The 23,168-nt window shown below is 43.5% G+C and overlaps 3 non-coding genes across 3 annotated transcripts; all 3 read left to right on the forward strand.

Annotated features, from left to right (window-relative positions):
• The first annotated feature begins 2,160 nt into the window (after positions 1 to 2,160).
• trnad-guc (transfer RNA aspartic acid (anticodon GUC)) lies at positions 2,161 to 2,232 on the forward strand. The gene has a single exon. It is a non-coding gene; the product is annotated as a tRNA-Asp (tRNA).
• Positions 2,233 to 6,090: 3,858 nt separating this feature from the next.
• On the forward strand, positions 6,091 to 6,162 carry trnad-guc (transfer RNA aspartic acid (anticodon GUC)). The gene has a single exon. It is a non-coding gene; the product is annotated as a tRNA-Asp (tRNA).
• A 219-nt stretch (positions 6,163 to 6,381) lies between these two features.
• Positions 6,382 to 6,462, forward strand: trnap-agg (transfer RNA proline (anticodon AGG)). The gene has a single exon. It is a non-coding gene; the product is annotated as a tRNA-Pro (tRNA).
• Positions 6,463 to 23,168: the final 16,706 nt, after the last annotated feature.

The following is a 23,168-nucleotide window of genomic DNA, read 5'->3' on the forward strand; positions in this document are numbered from 1 at the left end:
GAGTATTTTTCTCACTCAGTCTGCCTCTCCTTCTCAGTCTCACACTTTCTGTCTCTCGTTGTCTCTATCTCGCTGTCTGTCTCTCCCTGTTTGTCGGTTTGTCTCTGTCTCTCAATGTGTCTGTTGACTTCTCATGGTGTCCAGTTCTGTTCACAGTGGCTCGATTAATGCTCTGGCAGAAGTGGTACACGTCAGTTCCTCGTTAGTGTAGTGGAGAGTATCCCCGCCTGTCACGCGGGAGATGGGGTTCAATTCCCCGACGGGGAGGCAGTTGTATCAAAATGTAGAATTTGACTTCTGTTTCTTGGAAGAGATTCATATTAAAAAGTTCCAGAGCAATATCGAACTGTAAAAATACAGATAGAGGAGATTGCCTGGTCCAGATTTTTAGCAAACGGAGAATTTTTCAGGCGTCTTTGGCCGTCTGCTGCACAGATATGGATGACTGAGTTTTTTCTGAGTAACGTTTGAAAAGCTAGCGACACAGTAGTCGTGGCCGAGTGGTTAAGGGGATGGACTAGAAATCCATTGGGTTATCCCGCTAATGTTCGAATCCTGCCCACTACGATTCTCAGCATTTTTCATTCCATTTCACAATTTAACCGGTTCTCTGCCAAACTGATCCTGAGATAGATGGAATAACGTCCCACACCTTTCAACACTGACATTTTTTTCTCATTTTTATTAATCTGCAATATTCACGATACATCCGTTTCAAAAATCGCAAACATCAGTCAAAGTTGCGACAGTTATTCAGCCTGTCTATCCCTCGAGATGACGAAGGCATCTGTGCATGCCCGTTGGTGCATGCACATTTTTGGTTATGTGTGTGTGTGTCTCTGTGTCTGTCTATCTCTATATATGTCTCTGTGTATGTGCAACTGTCTGTGGAACTTCATCACCATGAATTTGGTATGTCCTGGAACTTATAAAAAAGACTTGGGGGAAATAATAAGGTTGTGAACTTTTGTATCGGCTTTGGTTCAGTGGCAGCACTCTCGACTGAATCGGGAGTTTGTGTGTTCAAGTCGCACTTCTGAGACTTGAGCATTATCATCCTGGCAAACACTCAAGTGCAGCACTTGGGGAATTTTGCAATGTTGAAGCTGTTGACTTTCGGATGAAATGTTAAATTGAATCTCCGTCTGCACTCTCGGGTGGATATGAAAGTTCCCAGTGCATTACTCGAAAAAGAATAGGAGAGTTGCCCCCGTCTCAATATTCCTAAAAATGTTCCTAAATGCTCACTGAAAGCCGATGTGTATGTGTTTGTATGTGGGGTCGGGGTTGAAGCCCAGATTCTCACAGACACGGAATGCAGGCTCGCACAGGACGAGGATCGCCGAGTGGTTGAGGCGTTGGCCTTGAATTTTAATGGATTTTTCCCGTGTGGGTTCGCACACCACTCCTGGTATCTCTTTAATTTAACACGGATTTCCTCCCATTCTGATCAGTGAGACCGGATTTTCATCGGTTGAATCAGCAATTTTCTGTAACAATGTGACACTATGAACCGATAATAAAAGGAAATTGTGAAATGTATCTGCGTCGCTCGGTCTCTCCCTCTCTCTCTCTTCAGAGAGTTGTGTATGTGTTTGTATGTTTGAATCTTTGTCTACTCAGTCTGACTCACTCTGGCTGTCCCTGTTTCTCTGTTTGTCTCTGTCTCTCAATCTGTCTCTTTCTCACGGTGCCACGTCTGTTCCCATGGGATTCTCTCAGATTCTTTGTCTGACTGGCTCTCTCTTTCCCATCATATCGGTCTGTCCATGTCTTTGCCTGTCTCTGTTAGTCCCTGCCTGTAAGCTGAGAAGTATTTCCATAATTTTCTGTTTTAGTCTCTATCGCTCTCTCTCCATCTGTCTCTTTCCTTGTATCTGTCTTTATCATTGTCTTTCTATCATTCTTTCCCTCTCTCTCTCTTAATAGATCACACACACACATCTCTGTATATGTATATGTTTGAGTCTTTTTCTCACTCAGTCTGCCTCTCCTTCTCAGTCTCACACTTTCTGTCTCTCGTTGTCTCTATCTCGCTGTCTGTCTCTCCCTGTTTGTCGGTTTGTCTCTGTCTCTCAATGTGTCTGTCGACTTCTCATGGTGTCCAGTTCTGTTCACATTGGCTCGATTACTGCTCTGGCAGAACTGGTACACGTCAGTTCCTCGTTAGTATAGTGGTGAGTATCCCTGCCTGTCATGCGGGAAACCGGGGTTCAATTCCCCGACGGGGAGGCAGTTGTTTCAAAATGTAGAATTTTACTTCTTTTTCTTGGAAGAGATTCATATTAAAAAGTTCCAGAGCAATATCGAACTGTAAAAATACAGATAGAGGAGATTGCCTCGTCCAGATTTTTTGCAAACGGAGAATTTTTCAGGCGTCTTTGGCCGTCTGCTGCACAGAGATTGATGACTGAGTTTTTTCTGAGTAACGTTTGAAAAGGCAGCGGCACAGTCGTCGTGGCCGAGTGGTTAAGGCGATGGACTAGAAATCCATTGGGTTATCCCGCTAATGTTCGAATCCTGCCCACTACGATTCTCAGCATTTTTCATTCCATTTCACAATTTAACCGGTTCTCTGCCAAACTGATCCTGAGATAGATGGAATAACGTCCCACACATTTCAACACTGACATTTTTTTCTCATTTTTATTAATCTGCAATATTCACGATACATCCGTTTCAAAAATCGCAAACATCAGTCAAAGTTGCGACAGTGATTCAGCCTGTCTATCCCTCGAGATGACGAAGGCATCTGTGCATGCCCGTTGGTGCGTGCACATTTTTGGTTATGTGTGTGCGTGTCTTTGTGTCTGTCTATCTCTATATATGTCTCTGTGTATGTGCAACTGTCTGTGGAAATCATCACCATGAATTTGGTATGTCCTGGAACTTATAAAAAGACTTGGGGGAAATAATAAGGTTTGAACTTTTGTATCGGCTTTGGTTCAGTGGCAGCACTCTCGACTGAATCGGGAGTTTGTGTGTTCAAGTCGCACTTCTGAGACTTGAGCATTATCATCCTGGCAAACACTCAAGTGCAGCACTTGGGGAATTTTGCAATGTTGAAGCTGTTGACTTTCGGATGAAATGTTACATTGAATCTCCGTCTGCACCCTCGGGTGGATATGAAAGTTCCCAGTGCATTACTCGAAAAAGAATAGGAGAGTTGCCCCCGTCTCAATATTCCAAAAAATGTTCCGAAATGCTCACTGAAAGCCGATGTGCATGTGTTTGTATGTGGGGTCGGGGTTGAAGCCCACATTCTCACAGAGACGGAATGCAGGCTCTCACAGGACGAGGATCGCCGAGTGGTTGAGGCGTTGGCCTTGAATTTTAATGGATTTTTCCCGCGTGGGTTCGCACACCACTCCTGGTATCTCTTTAATTTAACACGGATTTCCTCCCATTCTGATCAGTGAGACCGGATTTTCATCGGTTGAATCAGCAATTTTCTGTAACAATGTGACACTCTGAACCGATAATGAAATTAAATTGTGAAATGTATCTGCGTCGCTCGGTATCTCCCTCTCTCTCTCTTCAGAGAGTTGTGCATGTGTTTGTATGTTTGAGTCTTTGTCTCTCTCAGTCTGACTCACTCTGGCTCACCCTGTTTCTCTGTTTGTCTCTGTCTCTCAATCTGTCTCTTTCTCACGGTGCCACGTCTGTTCCAATGGGATACTCTCAGATTCTTTGTCTGACTGGCTCTCTCTTTCCCATCATTTCGGTCTGTCCATGTCTTTGCCTGTCTCTGTTAGTCCCTGCCTGTAAGCTGAGAAGTATTTCCATCATTTTCTGTTTTAGTCTCTATCGCTCTCTCTCCTTCTGTCTCTTTCCTTGTAACTGTCTTTATCATTGTCTTTCTATCACTCTTTCCCTCTCTCTCTCTTAATAGATCACACACACGCATCTCTGTATATGTATATGTTTGAGTCTTTTTCTCACTCAGTCTGCCTCTCCTTCTCTGTCTCACACTTTCTGTCTCTCGTTGTCTCTATCTCGCTGTCTGTCTCTCCCTGTTTGTCGGTTTGTCTCTGTCTCTCAATGTGTCTGTCGACTTCTCATGGTGTCCAGTTCTGTTCACAGTGGCTCGATTACTGCTCTGGCAGAACTGGTACACGTCAGTTCATCGTTAGTGTAGTGGTTGAGTATCCACGCCTGTCACGCGGGAGACCGGGGTTCAATTCCCCGACGGGGAGGCAGTTGTATCAAAATGTAGAATTTTACTTCTGTTTCTTGGAAGAGATGCATATTAAAAAGTTCCAGAGCAATATCGAACTGTAAAAATACAGGTGGAGGAGATTGCCTCGTCCAGATTTTTAGCAAACGGAGAATTTTTCAGGCGTCTTTGGCCGTTTGCTGCACAGAGATGGATGACTGAGTTTTTTCTGAGTAACGTTTGAAAAGCTAGCGACACAGTAGTCGTGGCCGAGTGGTTAAGGCGATGGACTAGAAATCCATTGGGTTATCCCGCTAATGTTCGAATCCTGCCGACTACCATTCTCAGCATTTTTCATTCCATTTCACAATTTAACCGGTTCTCTGCAAAACTGATCCTGAGATCGATGGAATAACGTCCCACACCTTTCAACACTGACATTTTTTCTCATTTTTATTAATCTGCAATATTCACGATACATCCGTTTTAAAAATCGCAACAATCAGTCAAAGTTGCGACAGTGATTCAGCCTGTCTATCCCTCGAGATGTCTGAGGCATCTGTGCATGCCCGTTGGTGCGTGCACATTTAAGGTTATGTGTGTGCGTGTCTTTGTGTCTGTCTATCTCTATATATGTCTCTGTGTATGTGCAACTCTCTGTGGAAATCATCACCATGAATTTGGTAGGTCCTGGAACTTATAAAAAAGAATTGTGGGAAATATTAAGGTTGTGAACTTTTGTATCGGCTTTGGTTCAGTGGCAGCACTCTCGACTGAATCGGGAGTTTGTGTGTTCAAGTCGCACTTCTGAGACTTGAGCATTATCATCTTGGCTAACACTCAAGTGCAGCACTTGGGGAATTTTGCAATGTTGAAGCTGTTGACTTTCGGATGAAATGTTAAATTGAAGCTCCGTCTGCACCCTCGGGTGGATATGAAAGTTCCCAGTGCATTACTCGAAAAAGAATAGGAGAGTTGCCCCCGTCTCAATATTCCTAAAAATGTTCGTAAATGCTCACTGAAAGCCGATGTGTATGTGTTTGTATGTGGGGTCGGGGTTGAAGCCCAGATTCTCACAGAGACGGAATGCAGGCTCTCACAGGACGAGGATCGCCGAGTGGTTGAGGCGTTGGCCTTGAATTTTAATGGATTTTTCCCGCGTGGGTTCGCACACCACTCCGGGTATCTCTTTAATTTAACACGGATTTCCTCCCATTCTGATCAGTGAGACCGGATTTTCATCGGTTGAATCAGCAATATTCTGTAACAATGTGACACTCTGAACCGACAATGAAATGAAATTGTGAAATGTATCTGCGTCGCTCGGTCTCTCCCTCTCTCTCTCTTCAGAGAGTTGTGTATTTGTTTGTATGTTTGAGTCTTTGTCTCTCTCAGTCTGACTCACTCTGGCTGTCCCTGTTTCTCTGTTTGTCTCTGTCTCTCAATCTGTCTCTTTCTCACGGTGCCACGTCTGTTCCAATGGGATTCTCTCAGACTCTTTGTCTGACTGGCTCTCTCTTTCCCATCATTTCGGTCTGTCCATGTCTTTGCCTGTCTCTGTTAGTCCCTGCCTGTAAGCTGAGAAGTATTTCCATCATTTTCTGTTTCAGTCTCTATCACTCTCTCTCCATCTGTCTCTTTCCTTGTAACTGTCTTCATCATTGTCTTTCTATCACTCTTTCCCTCTCTCTCTCTTAATAGATCAAACGCACACACATCTCTGTATATGTATATGTTTGATTCTTTTTCTCACTCAGTCTGCCTCTCCTTCTCAGTCTCACACTTTCTGTCTCTCGTTGTCTCTATCTCACTGTCTGTCTCTCCCTGTTTGTCGGTTTGTCTCTGTCTCTCAATGTGTCTGTCGACTTCTCATGGTGTCCAGTTCTGTTCACAGTGGCTCGATTACTGCTCTGGCAAAACTGGTACACGTCAGGTCCTCGTTAGTATAGTGGTGAGTATCCCCGCCTGTCATGCGGGAGACCGGGGTTCAATTCCCCGACGGGGAGGCAGTTGTTTCAAAATGTAGAATTTTACTTCTGTTTCTTGGAAGAGATTCATATTAAAAAGTTCCAGAGCAATATCGAACTGTAAAAATACAGATAGAGGAGATTGCCTGGTCCAGATTTTTCGCAAAAGGAGAATTTTTCAGGCGTCTTTGACCGTCTGCTGCACAGAGATGGATGACTGAGTTTTTTCTGAGTCACATTTAAAAGGCCAGCGACACAGTAGTCGTGGCCGAGTGGTTAAGGCGATGGACTAGGAATCCATTGTGTTATCCCGCGAAGGTTCGAATCCTGCCCACTACGATTCTCAGCATTTTTCATTCCATTTCACAATTTAACAGGTTCTCTGCCAAACTGATCATGAGATAGATGGAATAACGTCCCACACCTTTCAACACTGACATTTTTTTCTCATTTTTATTAATCTGCAATATTCACGATACATCCGTTTCAAAAATCGCAAACATCAGTCAAAGTTGCGACAGTGATTCAGCCTGTCTATCCCTCGAGATGACGAAGGCATCTGTGCATGCCCGTTGGTGCGTGCACATTTTTGGTTATGTGTGTGTGTGTCTTTGTGTCTGTCTATCTCTATATATGTCTCTGTGTATGTGCAACTGTCTGTGGAAATCATCATCATGAATTTGGTATGTCCTGGAACTTATAAAAAAGACTTGGGGGAAATAATAAGGTTGTGAACTTTTGTATCGGCTTTGGTTCAGTGGCAGCACTCTCGACTGAATCGGGAGTTTGTGTGTTCAAGTCGCACTTCTGAGACTTGAGCTTTATCATCCTGCCAAACACTCAAGTGCAGCACTTGGGGAATTTTGCAATGTTGAAGCTGTTGACTTTCGGATGAAATGTTAAATTGAATCTCCGTCTGCACCCTCGGGTGGATATGAAAGTTCCCAGTGCATTACTCGAAAAAGAATAGGAGAGTTGCCCCCGTCTCAATATTCCTAAAAATGTTCCGAAATGCTCACTGAAAGCCGATGTGTATGTGTTTGTATGTGGGGTCGGGGTTGAAGCCCAGATTCTCACAGAGACGGAATGCAGGCTCTCACAGGACGAGGATCGCCGAGTGGTTGAGGCGTTGGCCTTGAATTTTAATGGATTTTTCCCGCGTGGGTTCGCACACCACTCCTGGTATCTCTTTAATTTAACATGGATTTCCTCCCATTCTGATCAGTGAGACCGGATTTTCATCGGTTGAATCAGCAATTTTCTGTAACAATGTGACAATCTGAACCGATAATGAAATGAAATTGTGAAATGTATCTGCGTCGCTCGGTCTCTCCCTCTCTCTCTCTTCAGAGAGTTGTGTATGTGTTTGTATGTTTGAGTCTTTGTCTCTCTCAGTCTGACTCACTCTGGCTGTCCCTGTTTCTCTGTTTGTCTCTGTCCCTCAATCTGTCTCTTTCTCACGGTGCCACGTCTGTTCCAATGGGATTCTCTCAGATTCTTTGTCTGACTGGCTCTCTCTTTCCCATCATTTCGGTCTGTCCATGTCTTTGCCTGTCTCTGTTAGTCCCTGCCTGTAAGCTGAGAAGTATTTACATCATTTTCTGTTTTAGTCTCTATCGCTCTCTCTCCTTCTGTCTCTTTCCTTGTAACTGTCTTTATCATTGTCTTTCTATCACTCTTTCCCTCTCTCTCTCTTAATAGATCAAACACACACACATCTCTGTATATGTATATGTTTGAGTCTTTTTCTCACTCAGTCTGCCTCTCCTTCTCTGTCTCACACTTTCTGTCTCTCGTTGTTTCTATCTCGCTGTCTGTCTCTCCCTGTTTGTCGGTTTGTCTCTGTCTCTCAATGTGTCTGTCGACTTCTCATGGTGTCCAGTTCTGTTCACAGTGACTCGATTACTGCTCTGGTAGAATTGATACACGTCAGTTCCTCGTTAGTATACTGGTGAGTATTCCTCCCTGTCACGCTGGAGACCGGGGTTCAATTCCCCGACGGGGAGGCAGTTGTATCAAAATGTGGAATTTTACTTCTGTTTCTTGGAAGAGATTCATATTAAAAAGTTCCAGAGCAATATCGAACTGTAAAAATACAGATAGAGGAGATTGCCTCGTCCAGATTTTTAGCAAACGGAGAATTTTTCAGGCGTCTTTGGCCGTCTGCTGCACAGAGATGGATGACTGAGTTTTTTCTGAGTAACGTTTGAAAAGGCAGCGGCTCAGTCGTCGTGGCCGAGTGGTGAAGGCGATGGACTAGAAATCCATTGGGTTGTCCCGCTAATGTTCGAATCCTGCCGACTACCATTCTCAGCATTTTTCATTCCATTTCACAATTTAACCGGTTCTCTGTCAAACTGATCCTGAGATAGATGGAATAACGTCCCACACCTTTCAACACTGACATTTTTTTCTCATTTTTATTAATCTGCAATATTCACGATACATCCGTTTCAAAAATCGCAAACATCAGTCAAAGTTGCGACAGTGATTCAGCCTGTCTATCCCTCGAGATGACGAAGGCATCTGTGCATGCCCGTTGGTGCGTGCACATTTTTGGTTATGTGTGTGTGTGTCTCTGTGTCTGTCTATCTCTATATATGTCTCTGTGTATGTGCAACTGTCTGTGGAAATCATCACCATGAATTTGGTATGTCCTGGAACTTATAAAAAAGTCTTGGGGGAAATAATAAGGTTGTGAACTTTTGTATCGGCGTTGGTTCAGTGGCAGCACTCTCGACTGAATCGGGAGTTTGGGTGTTCAAGTCGCACTTCTGAGACTTGAGCATTATCATCCTGGCAAACACTCAAGTGCAGCACTTGGGGAATTTTGCAATGTTGAAGCTGTTGACTTTCGGATGAAACGTTAAATTGAATCTCCGTCTGCACCCTCGGGTGGATATGAAAGTTCCCATTGCATTACTCGAAAAAGAATAGGAGAGTTGCCCCCCTCTCAATATTCCTAAAAATGTTCCTAAATGCTCACTGAAAGCCGATGTGTATGTGTTTGTATGTGGGGTCGGGGTTGAAGCCCAGATTCTCACAGAGACGGAATGCAGGCTCTCACAGGACGAGGATCGCCGAGTGGTTGAGGCGTTGGCCTTGAATTTTAATGGATTTTTCCCGCGTGGGTTCGCACACCACTCCTGGTATCTCTTTAATTTAACACGGATTTCCTCCCATTCTGATCAGTGAGACCGGATTTTCATCGGTTGAATCAGCAATTTTCTGTAACAATGTGACACTCTGAACCGATAATGAAATGAAATTGTGAAATGTATCTGCGTCGCTCGGTCTCTCCCTCTCTCTCTCTTCAGAGAGTTGTGCATGTGTTTGTATGTTTGAGTCTTTGTCTCTCTCAGTCTGACTCACTCTGGCTGTCCCTGTTTCTCTGTTTGTCTCTGTCTCTCAATCTGTCTCTTTCTCACGGTGCCACGTCTGTTCCAATGGGATTCTCTCAGACTCTTTGTCTGACTGGCTCTCTCTTTCCCATCATTTCGGTCTGTCCATGTCTTTGCCTGTCTCTGTGAGTCCCTGCCTGCAAGTTGAGAAGTATTTCCATCATTTTCTGTTTTAGTCTCTATCGTTCTCTCTCCATCTGTCTCTCTCCTTGTAACTGTCTTTATCATTGTCTTTCTATCACTCTTTCCCTCTCTCTTTCATAATAGATCACACACACACATCTCTGTATATGGAAATGTTTGAGTCTTTTTCTCACTCAGTCTGCCTCTCCTTCTCAGTCTCACACTTTCTGTCTCTCGTTGTCTCTATCTCGCTGTCTGTCTCTCCCTGTTTGTCGGTTTGTCTCTGTCTCTCAGTATGTCTGTCGACTTCTCATGGTGCCCAGTTCTGTTCACAGTGGCTCGATTACTGCTCTGACAGAATTGGTGCACGTCAGTTCCTCGTTTGTCTAGTGGTGAGTATCCCCGCCTGTCACGCGGGAGACCGGGGTTCAATTCCCCGACGGGGAGGCAGTTATTTCAAATCGTACATTTTTTCTTCTGTTTCTTGGAAGAGATTCATATTAAAAAGTTCCAGAGCAATATCGAACTGTAAAAATACAGGTGGAGGAGATTGCCTCGTCCAGATTTTTAGCAAACGGAGAATTTTTCAGGAGTCTTTGGCCGTCTGCTGCACAGAGATGGATGACTGAGTTTTTTCTGAGTAACGTTAAAAAAGGCAGCAACACAGTAGTCGTGGCCGAGTGGTTAAGGCGATGGACGAGAAATCCATTGGGTTATCCCGCGCAGGTTCGAATCCTGCTGACTATGATTCTCAGCATTTTTCATTCCATTTCACAATTTAACCGGTTCTCTGCCAAACTGATCCTGAGATAGATGGAATAACGTCCCACACCTTTCAACACTGACAGTTTTTTCTCATTTTTATTAATCTGCAATATTCACGCTACATCCGTTTCAAAAATCGCAAGCATCAGTCAAAGTTGCGACAGTGATTCAGCCTGTCTATCCCTCGAGATGACGAAGGCATCTGTGCATGCCCGTTGGTGCGTGCAAATTTTTGGTTATGTGTGTGTGTCTCTGTGTCTGTCTATCTCTATATATGTCTCTGTGTATGTGCAACTGTCTGTGGAAATCATCACCATGAATTTGGTATGTCCTGGAACTTATAAAACAGACTTGGGGGAAATAATAAGGTTGTGAACTTTTGTATCGGCTTTGTTTCAGTGGCAGCATTCTCGACTGAATCGGGAGTTTGTGTGTTCAAGTCGCACTTCTGAGACTTGAGCATTATCATCTTGGCAAGCACTCAAGTGCAGCACTCCCTGTCCGTGTTTTTGCCTGTCTCATTTTGTCCCTGTCTCTAATCTGATGAACATTTCCATCATTTTCTGTTTTTGAAACATAGAAACATAGAAAAAAGCTGCAGGAGTCGGCCATTAGGCCCATCGAGCCTGCACCGCTATTCAATATTATCATGGCTGATCATTCTTTCAATTACACTTTCCTGCTTTCCTCTCCATCCCACTTCATCCACTTAACCGTAAGGACCATATCTAACTCTCTCTTGAATATATCCAATGAACTGGCTTCAACAACTCTCTGTGGCAGGGAATTCCACAGGTCAACAACTCTCTGAGTGAAGAAGTTCCTACTCATCTTACTGCTAAATGGCCTACATCTTATCCTAAGACTATGTCCCCTGGTTCTGGCTTCCCCAACATCGAGAACATTCTTCCCGAATCTAACCTGTGCAGTCCCGTCAGAATCTTATATGATTCTATGAGATCCCCTCTCATCATTCTAAACGCCAGTGATTAAAGGCCTAGTTGATCCAATCTCTCCTCATATGACAGTCCTGCCATCCCTGGAATCAGTCTGGTGAACCTTCGCTGCACTCCCTCAACAGCAGGAACGTCCTTCCTCAGACTTGGAGACCAAAACTGAACACAATATTCCAGGTGTGTCCTCACGAAGGCCTTGTACAACTGCAGTAAGATCTCCTGGCTCCTATATTCAAATCCTCTAGCTACGAAGGCCAACATACCATTTGCCTTCTTTTCCGCCTGCTGTACCTGCATGCCCACTTTCAGTGACTGATGAACCATAACACCAAGGTCTCACTGCACCTCCCATTTTTCTAGTTTTCTGCCATTCAGATAATATTCTGCCTTCGTGTTGTTTCCCCCAAAATGGATAACCTCACAGTTATCCACATTATACAGCATCTGCCATGTATTTGCCCACTCACCTAATCTGTCCAATTCACCCTGCAGCCTCTTAGCATCCTCTTCACAGCTCGGACCGCCACCCAGTTTAGTGTCATCCGCAAACTTGGAGATATTACACTCTATTCCTTCAACCAAATCGTTCATGTATATTGTAAAGAGCTGGAGTCCCAGCACTGAGCCCTGCGGCACCCCACTAGTCCCTTCCTGCCAGTTTGAAAAGGACCCGTTTATCCCGATTCTCTGCATCCTGTCTGCCAACCAGTTCTTTATCCATGTCAGTACATTAATCCCAATACCATGCGCTATGATTTTGTGCACCAATCTCTAGTGCGGGACCTTGTCAAAAGCCTATTGAAAGTCCAAATACACCACATCCACTGGTTCTCCCTTGTCCACTCTACTCATTACATACTCAAAAAATTCCAGAAGATTCGTCAAGCGTGATTTCACTTTCATAAATCCATGCTGACTCGGTCCGATCCTGTCACTGCTTTCCAAATGGGTTGCTATTTCATCCTTAATGATTGATTCCAATATTTTACCCACGACTGATGCCAGGCTAACCGGTATAGACTTACCCGCTTTCTCTCTCCCTCCTTTTTTAAAAAGTGCCATCACATTAGCTACCCTCTAGTCCATAGGAACTGATCCAGAGTCGATAGATTGTTGGAAAATGATCAACAATGCATCCACTATTTCTAGGGCCACTTCCTTAAGTACTCTGGGATGCAGACTATCAGGAGCCGGGGATTTATCGGCTTTTAATACCAACAATTTCTCCAACACAATTTCCCGCCAATAAGGATATCTTTCAGTTCCTCATTCTCACGAGATGCACAGTCCCCTCGTACATTCGGAAGGTTTTTTGTATCTTCCTTTGTAAGGACAGAACCGAATTATTGTCTCCATCTGTCTTTCTCTCTATCTGTCTCCCTCTTTGTCTCTTTCATTGTCCCTGTCTTTGTCTCTGTCATTGCATCATATTTGCCTCCTTCTCTTTATGGAGCACACAAACACATCTCTGTGTATGTATGTGTTTGAGTCGTTTTCTCATTCAGACTGACCCTCCCTCTCAATCTCAAACTTTCTGTCTCTCTTTGCCTCTATCTCGCTGTCTGTCTCTCCCTGTTTCCCTCTTTGTCTGTCTCTCAACGTGTCTGTCTCTTTCTCACGATGTCCAGTTCTGTTCCAGTGGGATTCTCTCAGTCTCTCTGTCTGACTGTCTCTCTCATTCCCATCATCTCTCTCTGTCTATGTCTCGACCTGTCTGTCTCTATTTGCCTGTCTCTGTTTGTTCCTGTCTCCAACCTGCTGAGTAATTCCATCACTTTCTGTTTATATCTCTCTATATCTCTCTATCTGTCGCTCACTCTTCATCTGTCTCTCTCCTTGTTACTGTCTTTATCACTGTCTTTCTCTCACTGTTTCCCTCTCTCTCTTTATATCTGTATGTGTGTGTGTGTTTGTGTCTTTTTCTCACTCAGTCTGCCTCTCCTTCTCAGTCTCACACTTTCTGTCTCACGTTGTCTCTATCTCGCTGTCTGTCTCTCCCTGTTTGTCGGTTTGTCTCTGTCTCTCAATGTGCCTGTCTACTTCTCATGGTGTCTATTTCTGTTCTCAGCTCGATTCCTGCACTGACAGAATCCACACCCGTCAGCTCCTCATTCGTGTCTTAGTTAATATCCCTCTCTTTCACGCGCGAGGTAGGCGTTCAATTCCCCGACGACAATGAAGCTTTTTTAAAATGTTGAATATTACTTCTGTATGTCCTGAAACTTTATAAAAAGACTTGGGGAAAATAATACGGATGTGAACTTTGGTATCGGCTTTGGTTCAGTGGCAGCATTCTCGACTGAATAAGGAGGTTGTGTGTGTAAGTCCCACTCCTGAGACTTGAGCATATAATCTTGGCTGACACTCAAATGCAGTACTTGGGGGATTTTTTGCATTGTTGAACCTGTTGACTTTCGGATAAAATGTTAAATTGATGCTCCATCTGCACCCTCGGTTGGATGTGAAAGTTCCCAGAGCATTACTCGAAAAAGAACAGGAGAGTTGCCCCCGTGTCAATATTACTATAAATATTTGAAAATGCTCATTGAAAACCTGTGTCTGTGAGAGTGGATCTGCAGCCCAGATTCTCACAGAGACAAAATCCGAATACTGACAAAACCAGGATAGCTGAGTTGTTCAGGCGTTGGACGGAAAATCCGATGGGTTTATATCTGCATGGGTTCGAACCCCACTCCTGGTAAATCTTTAAATTCAAACCGATTTCCTGCCATCCTGCTCAGTTATACCTGAATCTATTCTGTTGAATCTGCATTTGTCGATAACTTTGTAACATTCAAACAAATGGGATTGTGCAATGTATCTGTGCCTCTCACTCTCTGTCTTTAGAGTGCTCTTTATGTGTTTGAGTCTGACTCTCTGTGTCTGAGGAATTAGAAGCTGAATTAAGGGAGCTGGCAGCTAAATTAACAAATCGGACCTCAAAGGTAGCAATCTCAGGGATAGCTGCAACTTTTCAGAGTAGGAATCGCAGGATAGTTCAGATGACTGTGTGTTGCAGAAGGGAGGGATTCAATTTCTTGGGACATTGGAACCGTTCTGTGGGAGCTAGGAATTGTGCAAACCGGATGGTCTGCACCTCAGCACAACCAATGTCCACGAGGGAGAGTTTGCTCGTGTTGTTGGGGACGGGTTAAACTGATATGGCAGCGGGATGGGAACCTTTGGGGGCAGAAATGTAAGGGTGGAGGGCAGAGAAACCCAAAGGAAAAAATCAAAAAGGGCCACATTGCAGCAAACTTCAAAAGGGACAAGGTGTGTTAAGATAACAAGCCTGAAGGCACTGTGCCTCAATGCGAGGAGTATTCGTAATAAGGTGGACAAATTAACTGCACAGGCAGCAATTAATGAATATGATACAATTGGCATCACGGAGAAATGGCTCCAGATTGACGAAGGCCGGGAACACAACATCCAGAGGTATTCACCAGTCAGGAAGGATAGACACAAAGGAAAAGGAGGTAGGGTGGCATTGCTGGTTGAAGAGGAAATTAATGCAATAGTCAGGAAGGACATTCGCGTGGATTCTACGTGGGTGGATCTGTGGAATATCAAAGGGAAAAAAACGCTAGTGGGAGTTGTGTACCACCAAACAATCGTAGTGATTGCTGCCAGCATCCAACAAGAAAGTAGGGATGTGTGCAATAAAGGTACATCAGTTATCATGGGCGACTTTAATCTACACATAGATTGTGCAAACCAAACTTGTAGTAATACGGTGGAGAAGGATTTGCTGGAGTGTATTAGGGATGGTTTTCTCGACCAATATGTCGAGGGACCATCTAGAGGGCTGGCCATCCTCGATAGCTTGATGTGTAATGAGAAAGGACTAATTAGCATTCTTGTTGTGCGAGGCCCCTTGGGGAAGAGTAACCACAATAAGGTAGAATTCTTTATCAAGGTGGAGAGTGAAACAATTAATTCTGAGACTGGAGTCATGAACTTCAGGAAAGATAACTTCAATGTATGAGACATGAATTGGCTAGAATAGATTGGGACATGATACATAAAGGGTTGACGGCAGATAGGCAATGGAAAACATATAAAGATCGCATGGATGAACTTCAACAATTGGACATCCCTGTCTGGAGTAAAAATAAAATGGGGAACGTGGCTCAATCGTGGCTAACAAGGAAAATTAAGGATAGCGTTAAATCCAAGGAAGAGGCATATAAATTGGTCAGAAAAAAACATCAACCCGAGGACGGGGAGAAATTTAGAATTCAGCAGAGGAGGACAAAGGGTTTAATTAGGAGGGGGAAAATAGAGTATGAGAGGAAGCTTGCTGGGAACATAAACACTTCTATAAATATGTGAAGAGAAAAAGAGTAGTGAAGGCAAACGTAGGTCCCTCGCATTCAAATTCAGGTGAATTTATAATAGGGAACAAAGAAATGGTAGACCAGTTGAACAAATACTTTGGTTCTGCCTTCACGAAGGAAGACGCGCATAATCTTCTGGAAATGGTACGTGACCGAGGGGCTAGTGAGAAGGAGGAACTGAAGAAAATCCTTATTTGTGGGAAATTGTGTTAGGGAAATTGATGGGACTAAAGGCCGATAAATCCCCGGGGCCTGATGGTCTGCATCCCAGAGTACTTAAGGAAGTGGCCCCAGAAATAGTGGATGCATTGGTGATTATTTTCCAACAGTGCATCGATTCTCGATCAGTTTGTATGGACTGGAGGGTAGCTAATGCAATACCACATTTTGAAAAAGGAGGGAGAGAGAAAACGGGTAATTATAGACCGGTTAGCCTGACATCAGTGGTGGGGAAAATGTTGTAATTAATTTTTAAAGATGAAATAGCAGCCCATTTGGAAAGCAGTGACAGGATTGGTCCAAGTCAGCATGGATTTATGAAAGGAAAATCATGCTTTACAAATCTTCTAGAATTGTGTGAGGATGTAACTAGTAGAGTCGACAAGGGAGAACCAGTGGATATGGTGTAGTGGGACTTGCAAAATACTTTTGACAAGGTCCCACACAAGAGGTTGGTGTGCAAAATTAAAGCACATGGTATTGGGGTTAATGTATTGACGTGGATAGAGAACTCGTTGGCAGACAGGAAGCAGAGAGTCGGGATAAACGGGTTCTTTTCATAATGGCAGGCAGTGACTAGTTGGGTGCCGCAGGGCTCAGTGCTGGGAAGCCAGCAATTTACAATATACATTAATGATTTAGATGAAGGAATTTTGTATAATATCTCCAAGTTTGCAGATGACAATATGCTGGAAGGCGGTGTGAAATGTGAGGAGGATGCTAAGAGGCTGCAGGGTGATTTGGACAGGTGAGGTGAGTGGGCAATTGCATGGCAGATGTAGTGTAATGTGGATAAATGTGAGGTTATGCACTTTGGTGGCAGAAACACGAAGGCAGAATATTATTTGAATGGCGGCAGATGAGGAAAAGGGGAGGTGCAACGAGATCCGGGTGTCATGGTACATCAGTAATTGTAGGTTGGCATGCAGGTGCAGCAGACAGAAAGAAGGCAAATAGCATGTTGGCCCCATATCTTGGGGATTTGAATATAGCAGCAGGGCGGTCTTGCTGCAGCTGTACTGGGCCTTGGTGAGGCCTCACCTGGAATACTGTGTTCAGTTTTGTTCTAATCTGAGGAAGGACGTTCATGCTATTGAGGGAGTGCAGCAAAGGTTCACCAGACTGATTTCCGGGATGGGAGGACTGACATATGAGGAGAGATAGGATCGACTGGGTCTGTATTCACTGGAGTTTAGAAGAATGAGAGGGGACATCAGAAACATTCTGATGGGACTGGGCAGGTTAGATGCAGGAAGAATGTTCCCGATGTTGGGGAAGTCCAGAACCAGTGGTCACAGTCTGAGGACAAGGGATAAGCCATTTAGGACCGAGATGAGGAGAAACTTCTTCACTCAGAGAGTTGTTAACCTGTGGAATTCTCTTCCGCAGAGAGTTGTTGATGCCAGTTCATCAGATATATTCAAGAGGGAGTTGGATATAGCCCTTAAGGTAAAGGGATCAAGGGGTGTGGAGCGAAAGCTGGAAAGGGGTACTGAGGTGAATGATCAGCCATGATCTTATTGAAAGTTGGTCCAGGCTCGAAGGGGCGAATGGTCTATTCCTGCAACCTTTTTCTATGTTTCTATGTTTCAGGGTGCATGCATCTAATTGCCCAGTGTGCTGTGCCATTTCTTTTAACTGGGTGCTATTTATTGAATCTGTAACTCGCCCGGTTTGTATCTGATCCATATTGTGTCTCACCTGACCAACCATCCACCTCCCATAGGCATGACATGTGTCTCTTTTCCTGTCCTCGGCATCGTCCTCTCAATTCCTGCTTATTTAGCTCGTTAATTGTTCGTGCATGGCCTTCCAATATGGATACACCCTGTAGCATTTTTTGGATGTTTTGGATCCTAACTGTGAAGATTCTATCCCAATCCTGGTCTGTTTCCTGATTAGTAAATCCGTTGTTCCCCTCAAACTATCTACACTTGCCTGGATCGCCTGTATATCTGGTGCACCTACTAGAGATGTCCCTGTACAGTTAATACTTCATTTGCTATAGACCTCCTCTTTCTTCCTTCTTTGTGTCTCAGCTGCTTGTGTTACTCCCTTGCTCCTGATGTGTCACTAGTTATTCTCAGGATTGTGTCTAGCAATCATGTTTACAATGCTTTAGTCTTGTGGCTAATTTTTTCTGGCTGTTCAATTTATGCTCACAGGTCACATTTCATGCTGGACATTGTCAAATAACAAAATTACTTCTGTTCCAGGTTTAACTACCACGCATAACTACGACGCAATTTCCCAAGCTTTATTCCCCTGGTTTACAATATTCAGGTAACATTTTTTACACAATTTATTTAAAAATACTTTTACTGAGCTAGAAGCTTTTGTATCAAGTGTTTACACAAAGGAATATGGGGCGTACTTCCCCAGTAATTTTTTTTTAAACCAACATGCATTTTTTATCTTTTGCTTAACAAATCTATCCTTTGTGCATTTCCTATCTCCAGAACATATCTTCCGAATAACTCCACAACTGGGTTTCTAAATTAAAATGTAATTCAATTCTAGGTTCATACTTTCTTAAAACTTCCCTCATGCAGGATAACACTGCAAAGGGTTAAAAAAAACTTTCACTCTGTTTGAAAAAGTGGGTGGAGCCAAAACAGCAGACAGCTCCACCACTTTCTGAAGCAGGCTTTCAGACACATGAAAAATTCATTAATTCCCACCTCAAATATTCCATAGTCAAAAATCACACAATCACTTTCATTCAAAGACAGACATTCACAAAATGCTCTCTTCATTCAACAAAGCTTATTGTTTGGCCGGCTCTAATTTCGGATCCATACTTCACTTAAGGTAGTCAGTAACAGTTTTTATTATGGTCTTCGGAAAAATATCTGCTAAGCTAGTCTTCTGGCCCCCAATGAATCCTTTATTTTCCTCTGCTCCTAATCATAACCCTGTTAGTGTGGGGATACAAATTTGGGGCAAATTCCTCTGTCCATTCCCTTCTGTCATCTATATCTATTTTTATACTTACATCCTCTTGTCTTTTGTCACTTTTTCTGTCCATCTCACCTTCGGGTATCTTTCTATTCATCTTTCCGGCTGTTAAACTGCTCTTTTTCGCTTCATCATATCCTGCCTTAACCATCTTCTTAAGCTTTTCAGATTTATCTCTCAGAAACTCTTCTGGTGGTTTATACCTCACCCCTCCAAATGCCTTTGCAGATTCCTTTGCCATTTCTTACACAGGGGCTTTTTCCCCAGTTCCTGTTTTACCATCTTTACTTAAGCGGAACGATTTACACCGAGGCTTTTACCACGATATCCCGTATACGTACTTATTCTCCCGACACATGTATTTACTTATTTTGTCCTGACGCACCCCTCAACTGGATTTACTGGCTGCACAGACTCTGCTTCAGATTCGTTGGATCTGGTTATTTTGCGAGCAGAATTCCTCAAGGTAATTCTCTACTCATTCGCTGTTGGGTTGGTGGGCTTTGTGAGTCTAATCTGCCCGTCCAGTAGATCCTGCTGACTGCGCCAAGTTGTTAGGGTTAACTTCAAACCACCACTCGGAGTCCGTTAGCCTTAAAGTAAATGCAGTTTTTATTAATCAAAGATACAAGCCAACAGGGGAGCTATCCTTGAAGGAATGCTCAGAGAAACTGCCAGAGACATCTTATTTTATACAGTTTCAGCTGATAGCATTACATAATTACGCAAGTTACAATTAATACGTGCTGATTGATTAATACATGATTATCTGGTAGGTTGCTTCCTCCAATCTGGCCTCTATATGTTTAATTGGTAATTCAGGATACGTGTTGTTATGATTCTTTTTATTTAACTTGTATTTTGTTATAGAATTCAAATCCTATGTTATCTGTGTCTGTGCCCAGCTCCCAAGGCCTTTGGTCTATGAATTGGAACATCTGACCCTCTGCGGAAGGCATCCCACACATGCTTCTCACAGTCTGAAAAACAGGCTGTGGGATCCATTTAAAAATCTGTTAACTCCATTTCAAAACATCCCAATTATTATTATTAATTGTAATTACGATTTGTGATCTGCCCTTTCAGTCGATTATGGGGTATCTTATCGAAGGCCTTTGGAAAATCTTGATAAATTACATCTACTACATTCCGTTAGTTTATGCTATCTGTTACTTCTTCGAAAAATTCAAAGAATTTGGTCAATTCAAGACTTTCCCTTTTATAATCCATGCTGACTATTTATTTTTGGTTTCTCGTTGCTCTTCCACTTTCTCCTTTAGTAGGGATTCCATTATTTTTCCTACCAAGGATGTTAAGTTGACTGGGCTATAGTTCCTCAGACACGTTCCATCTCCCTTCTTAAAAATAGGTATTACATTAGGTATCTGCCAATCCTCCGGCACTGCACCTTATTCTAATGAAATATTAAATATGTTTATTAATGCCTCTGCTATCTCTTCCCAAGATGTAATTCGTCCGAAGCAAGCATTTTATCCTTTTTCGGTTTGATTAGTTTAAATAATATTTTCCTTTTGTTCTTATTAAATGCAGTTATTTCATTTCTAATATCATCCGATGTCATGTCCACCTTTTTGTCTCCCTGATAAATACTGATGCAAAGTAATTGTTTAATATTTCTACCTATCTCTGCCTGTGGACAACCTTCTGAGCCACGTACCTTGGTATGTATTGTGGCTGTCCTCCACTCAATCTGTATCCTTCTCGTTAAAGGTAACGAGTATATCTTACCTGTTGGACAGGAGCAGTGTCTCATTCTCAGCCTCTCCTCAGTTCTCGCTACATGGCACCCATCCAGCCATGGACTTTCCTGAACCTGCGCTTTTCTGTGGGGTGTGACTGTTTTCTGGATTAAACTATCCAGAAATCACTTCTCCTGTGTGTTTCAGAATGTGTCGAACTCGCACTCCAGCCCAATTACCCTGAGCCAGAGAGTATAAAGCAGAGACATTTCCTGCAGATGTGGAAATGCGGGACAGATTTGCTGTCCACAAACTCTCACACACTGCAGTCTTGACTCATTGCCGACCCTGAGATCTTTAGTTATTTTTTTAAAATGTATTTGCTTATTTACACACTGAATTAATTTAAATAGTTAGTTTTTATTCAAACGGTAATTTATAATTCTATTAATTAATTAGGTTATACAGTTAAATTATTAATTTAATTAAGTGTTGTTATTGCTCCCAGGTCTTAGTTTAGACCAAGCTTCGAGAAAAAGGCAATACTCACCAAACATTCATCTACCTGCTGTATTTTGGAGACCAAAGCAGCACCTCCTTCCACCACTGTTCCCATTCCAATTCTCTCCAAATTCCGTTTAATGTCACTGTGCTGAACACACTGTGCATCAGCAGTTCGTGTTTATTCTTACCGTTGGAGCCACACACAAGTTGGCTCAGCTCCATGCCCATTGCTCGCAGTAATTAGCACATATTGAAGACTAACACTTACAGCTGACTGATATTTAACTACCACTAACAGGCAGTTTCTGCTAACTACATTTGTTAAAGTTCTAAGTTCAATTCAAAACGTTAAACTAAATTTCCCTTCTGACAGCTAATACTCAGCCAGACTCACCCAGGACTTACCATTGAATCCCACTCGCTCCCCATTCCCAAGTTTAACACTCTCTTTGTGCCCTCCGTTTAAGATCAGGATGTGGTGATAGAGTAAACTCTGGCATGGTGTGCTGGACCGAAAGGGGACGGGGTGGTGAAGGTCGCTCTGTAAATTTGCAGTCTACAGGCAGTCGGGCTGCTGACTCCACGAGCCCCCAGGGAAACCACAAAAAACTGGCTCAGACCAATGTGCAGCGGTGGCCACGAAATGACCTCTTTCTATGTTGCAGACGTTAAGTAACTCTATGTAAGGTGATGTGTGAAGGAGAAGGGATGTCTGAAATGCGATTGTGGGTCAACCACAGACCAGGGCTTGGTCAGAAGGGCAGGTCTGTGATGTCACAATGCTCAGGCACAGTGTCATGGGGGTTTCACCGCTGTATTACTTCACAGATACAGCAATACCTAGCAACAAACTCGTTACCACCCTCTTTGAACACTGTATATTATGGGCTATGTTTAGCAAGGAGAATTTACAGAGAGTGAGGAGGAGCTGAGTTCAATTTGCGGGGATCACTTCATCCTGCAGATCACTGCATTGTTCAGGCAGATTTACAAAGGAACGTTACAGTGGTGAATGTCACTGGGACATACTCCGTCTGCAGGAGGCCCTTTAATCCCAAAGGTAGATTATCTGAAAGAAGGATTCATCGCTATCAGCAGGCGCTGGGGCTGCTCAGGTTAAACCCCACTGGGAGAAAAACACAAGGAGCCTGTAAAAGGCTGAAAGCACTGAGCTTTGAGCCTTTGAAAGCCTCCCTCCCTGGCTGTTGTTTGGTCCCTGGCCATTTCCACCGTGGTTTCCCTGGGAGTGCTGGGACTGAGCGGCCCTTCCGCCCGTGGATGGTACAGTAACAGAGACACATTCCCCACGCCTTTGGGTAACCACATCAGATCCGAGCCTGGCGGTCGGGAGCTTTATAAACCTGTCCCAGGCCGCACCAGAGGTCTTAGCGGGGTTAAAACCTGCAGGGGCCCAGCTGTACTGATCCCCGTGGACTTCCCCACCTCTATCATTTTTGTTAGTCGCTGAATCCGGGCGGTGAAAGATGAAAACAGGCCTCACTGTGTGTGTATCACAGAGATGAGCGGATTGGGCAGAACACCCGCCCAACACATTGTGTGATTCTTATTATTTAATACGTTTAAAAATTACAGTAAAGGGATATTTCACCACATTCTTCAACTCCTCTCTGAATTTCACAGCATAAATACATGTGTTGATGCATCAACTCAGGAGCTGAAGCATAAATCCCAATTCCTGTATATAATCAGGTAGATATGCAGAAAGACATTTTAACGAATACAATCGATTAACCACAGTAGAGCACAGAAACACTGCCCACAAGAGGATAAAATTGCCGGATATAACAAAGAGTAAAATGATGGATTTCCTTCGCATCTCCATCACTGGGTCACTGGGACCCTCCCCACTAATGTGGGCCCGGAGTCGCCTACGAGATCTGCTCGATACTAAAAGTGTTTGACAGATAAAGCATTGAGCAGAAGAATCAGAACAAATGGAAAAACGGTGTAATAATATAATGAAGGAATTCAATTACTGCCCATGCTAGTGACGCATAGACATCCCATGTAACAAAACAAAACCAGGGATTATTGGAAATCTGATACATACCTCCAAAC

The sequence above is a fragment of the Pristiophorus japonicus genome, chromosome 23 (genome assembly GCF_044704955.1).
Source record: "Pristiophorus japonicus isolate sPriJap1 chromosome 23, sPriJap1.hap1, whole genome shotgun sequence".
NCBI lineage: Eukaryota > Metazoa > Chordata > Chondrichthyes > Pristiophoridae > Pristiophorus > Pristiophorus japonicus.